The following is a 5000-nucleotide window of genomic DNA, read 5'->3' as shown; positions in this document are numbered from 1 at the left end:
GATGAAAGTGAGTCACGTGACACAATGGAACTATGATGTCACAAAAATATGAAATTTACATTTGCTGTTTCTGTATAGGGTGTGATTTGGGTGGGCATTCTATGTCCTTTTTTCTATGTTTTTGTATTTCTTTGTTTTGGCCTGGTATGGCTCTCAATCAGGGACAGCTGTTCATCGTTGTCACTGATTGGGAGCCATACTTAGGCAGCCTGTTTTCCTTTGGGGTTTTGTGGGTAGTTAATTTCTGTTTAGTGTGTTAGGATTCCTGACAGGACTGTTTGTCTGTTGTTTGTTTTTCCTTTGTGAAGTGCCTTTTTCATCCAACATAAAAGATGAACAAATTCCATGCTGCACCTTGGTCCTCTTCTTCCAAAGACAGCCGTTACACTCTCCTGGACAACTATTTAGCCTTAGCATTCTCCTACAGCAACGAAGGTGTTCATTTGGCCGTTTGGAACATAAACTTTATATTTGACAAATTAGCCTCCTTGGCTAATCTAAAGAAACATAAGAGCAAACCAGAAATAACAGCAATACAAAGACACCCTAAGAACAAAGGAAAAGCACATTAGAAAACAGCTGGATGTAATTGAGGAATCCATAGAATCAAACCACTTCTGGGAGAACTGGAATAAATGAAACAAACCTCATCAGGAGGAATTGTCTCTCCAAAATGAAGATATGTGGAGAAATCACTTTGCAAACCTCTACAGCAATATAACAATGAGTCCAGAACAAAAAGATATACAAGAAAAATTACAAATCCTTGAATCAACAGTCAAAGACTATCAGAATCCTGTGGATACCCCAATTACAGAAGAAGAATTATTGGAAAAACTACACACTCTCCAACCCAACAAGGCCTGTGGTGCTGATGGTATTTTAAATGAAATGATCACGTATACAGACCACAAATTCAAATTGGCTATACACAAACTCTTGAACATTATCCTCACTGCAGGTATTTTCCCCGATATTTGGAACCAGGGATTGATCACACCAATCTATAAAAATGGAGACAAATTTGACCCAAATAATTACAGAGGAATTTGCGTTAACAGCAACTTGGGGAAAATTCTCTGCGGTATTATAAATAGCAGACTACATCATTTCCTTGACGAACAAAACGTCCTGAGCAGAAGCCAGATTGGATTTCTAAAAACATATCGCACAACAGACCACATTTACACCCTTCACACTCTAATTGACAAACAAATAAACAAAAGCTAAATCTACTTGTGTTTTGTAGATTTCAAGAAAGCATTTGATTCAATTTGGCACGAAGGTCTTTTTTATAAACTAATAGAAAGTGGTACTGGAGAGAAAACATATGATGTTATTAAATCAATGTACACTAAAAACAAATGTGTGGTTAAAATTGGCAACAAGCAAACAGACTTCTTCTCTCAGGGACGGGGAGTGAAACAGGGCTGCCCAATAAGTCCAACACTATTTAACATCTACATTAATGAATTGGCAAAAACATTAGAAGAATCGGAAGCACCTGGTATCACCTTACACAACACTGAAATCAAGTGTCTGCTGTACGCAGATGACCTGGTGCTGCTGTCTCCCACTAAGGAGGGTCTGCTGTAGACAGATGACCTGGTGCTGCTGTCTCCCACTAAAGAGGGTCTGCTGTAGACAGATGACCTGGTGCTGCTGTCTCCCACTAAGGAGGGTCTGCTGTAGACAGATGACCTGGTGCTGCTGTCTCCCACTAAAGAGGGTCTGCTGTAGACAGATGACCTGGTGCTGCTGTCTCCCACTAAGGAGGGTCTGCTGTAGACAGATGACCTGGTGCTGCTGTCTCCCACTAAAGAGGGTCTGCTGTAGACAGATGACCTGGTGCTGCTGTCTCCCACTAAGGAGGGTCTGCTGTAGACAGATGACCTGGTGCTGCTGTCTGCCACTAAGGAGGGTCTGCTGTAGACAGATGACCTGGTGCTGCTGTCTCCCACTAAAGAGGGTCTGCTGTACGCAGATGACCTGGTGCTGCTGTCTCCCACTAAAGAGGGTCTGCTGTAGACAGATGACCTGGTGCTGCTGTCTCCCACTAAGGAGGGTCTGCTGTAGACAGATGACCTGGTGCTGCTGTCTCCCACTAAAGAGGGTCTGCTGTACGCAGATGACCTGGTGCTGCTGTCTCCCACTAAAGAGGGTCTGCTGTACACAGATGACCTGGTGCTGCTGTCTCCCACTAAGGAGGGTCTGCTGTAGACAGATGACCTGGTGCTGCTGTCTCCCACTAAGGAGGGTCTGCTGTAGACAGATGACCTGGTGCTGCTGTCTCCCACTAAGGAGGGTCTGCTGTAGACAGATGACCTGGTGCTGCTGTCTCCCACTAAAGAGGGTCTGCTGTAGACAGATGACCTGGTGCTGCTGTCTCCCACTAAGGAGGGTCTGCTGTAGACAGATGACCAGGTGCTGTTGTCTCCCACTAAAGAGGGTCTGCTGTAGACAGATGACCAGGTGCTGTTGTCTCCCACTAAAGAGGGTCTGCTGTAGACAGATGACCTGGTGCTGCTGTCTCCCACTAAAGAGGGTCTGCTGTACGCAGATAACCTGTTGCTGCTGTCTCCCACTAAAGAGGGTCTGCTGTAGACAGATGACCTGGTGCTGCTGTCTCCCACTAAGGAGGGTCTGCTGTAGACAGATGACCTGGTGCTGTTGTCTCCCACTAAAGAGGGTCTGCTGTAGACAGATGACCTGGTGTTGCTGTCTGCCACTAAAGAGGGTCTGCTGTAGACAGATGACCTGGTGCTGCTGTCTCCCACTAAAGAGGGGTTACAGCAGCACCTAGATCGTCTTCACACGTTCTGTCAGACCTGGGCTCTGACCGTTAACCTAAAGAAAAACAAATACACTGCTCAAAAAAATAAAGGGAACACTTAAACAACACAATGTAACTCCAAGTCAATCACACTTCTGTGAAATCAAACTGTCCACTTAGGAAGCAACACTGATTGACAATAAATTTCACATGCTGTTGTGCAAATGGAATAGACAACAGGTGGTAATTATAGGCAATTAGCAAGACACCCCCAATAAAGGAGTGGTTCTGCAGGTGGGGACCACAGACCACTTCTCAGTTCCTATGCTTCCTGGCTGATGTTTTGGTCACTTTTGAATGCTGGCGGTGCTTTCACTCTAGTGGTAGCATGAGACAGAGTCTACAACCCACACAAGTGGCTCAGGTAGTGCAGCTCATCCAGGATGGCACATCAATGTGAGCTGTGGCAAGAAGGTTTGCTGTGTCTGTCAGCGTAGTGTCCAGAGCATGGAGGCGCTACCTGGAGACAGGCCAGTACATCAGGAGAGGTGGAGGAGGCCGTAGGAGGGCGACAACCCAGCAGCAGGACCGCTACCTCCGCCTTTGTGCAAGGAGGAGCAGGAGAAGCACTGCCAGAGCCCTGCAAAATGACCTCCAGCAGCCCACAAATGTGCATGTGTCTGCTCAAACGGTCAGAAACAGACTCCATGAGGGTGGTATGAGGGTCCGACGTCCACAGGTGGGGGTTGTGCTTACAGCCCAACACTGTGCAGGATGTTTGGCATTTGCCAGAGAACACCAAGATTGGCAAATTCGCCACTGGCGCCCTGTGCTCTTCACAGATGAAAGCAGGTTCACACTGAGCACGTGACAGACGTGACAGAGTCTGGAGACGCCGTGGAGAACGTTCTGCTGCCTGCAACATCCTCCAGCATGACCGGTTTGGCGGTGGGTCAGTCATGGTGTGGGTTGGCATTTCTTTGGGGGGCCGCACAGCCCTCCATGTGCTCGCCAGAGGTAGCCTGACTGCCATTAGGTACCGAGATGAGATCCTCAGACCCCTTGTGAGACCATTTGCTGGTGCGGTTGCCCCTGGGTTCCTCCTAATGCAAGACAATGCTAGACCTCATGTGGCTGGAGTGTGTCAGCAGTTCCTGCAAGAGGAAGGCATTGATGCTATGGATCGGCCCGCCCGTTCCCCAGACCTGAATCCAATTGAGCACATCTGGGACATCATGTCTCGCTCCATCCACCAACGCCACGTTGCACCACAGACTGTCCAGGAGTTGGCGGATGCTTTAGTCCAGGTCTGGGAGGAGATCCCTCAGGAGACCATCCGCCACCTCATCAGGAGCATGCCCAGGCGTTGTAGGGAGGTCATACAGGCACGTGGAGGCCACACACACTACTGAGCCTCATTTTGACTTGTTTTAAGGACATTACATCAAAGTTGGATCAGCCTGTAGTGTGGTTTTCCACTTTAATTTTGAGTGTGACTCCAAATCCAGACCTCCATGGGTTGATAAATTGGATTTCCATTCATTCTTTTTGTGTGATTTTGTTGTCAGCACATTCAACTATGTAAAGAAAAAAGTATTTAATAAGATTATTTCTTTCATTCAGATCTAGGATGTGTTGTTTAAGTGTTCCCTTTATTTTTTTGAGCAGTATATAATGATATTCCAAAAAAGGTCCGGAAATCAGGATGACAAATGTAAATTCTATTTGGACACAGTTCTATTAGAACACACCAAAAACGACACTTATCTAGGACTAAATATCAGCAACACAGGTAGCTTTCACATGGCTGTGAATGAGCTGAGAGACAAAGCAAGAAGAGCATTCTATGCCATTAAAAGGAACATTAAAATCGAAATTCCAATTAGAATCTGGCTCAATCAGTTATAGAACCAATTGCTCTATATGGCAGTAAAGAATGGTGTCGACTCGCTAATAATGAATTCACCAAATGGGACAAACATCCAATTGAAATACTGCATGCAGAGTTTTGCAAGACTGTATTACAAGTGCAAAGAAAAACTCCAAATAACGCATGTAGAGCAGAATTGGGCCGATACCCCCTTCTCATTCCAATAGAAAAAAGATCCATCAAATTTTACAACCGTCTAAAAACAAGTGACCCCAAAACATTCCATCACACAGCTCTACAATCTCAAGAGATGAAACCAGAGAAGAGTCCCTTCAGCCAGCTGGTTCTGAAGCTCAG

General features: G+C 46.0%; 1 protein-coding gene across 1 annotated transcript in view; it reads right to left on the bottom strand.

Annotated features, from left to right (window-relative positions):
• The window catches only part of LOC106608450 (leucine-rich repeat and fibronectin type-III domain-containing protein 4-like), a 56353-nt gene that overhangs the window by 630 nt on the left and 50723 nt on the right, over positions 1 to 5000 (bottom strand). The gene's annotated exons all lie outside the window — the stretch shown is intronic.

Source organism: Salmo salar, chromosome 07 (assembly GCF_965601325.2).
Source record: "Salmo salar chromosome 07, fSalSal1, whole genome shotgun sequence".
In the NCBI taxonomy this organism is placed as follows: domain Eukaryota; kingdom Metazoa; phylum Chordata; class Actinopteri; order Salmoniformes; family Salmonidae; genus Salmo; species Salmo salar.
Note: the sequence above shows the minus strand (reverse complement) of the source record. Positions and strands in the feature narration are given on the sequence as shown.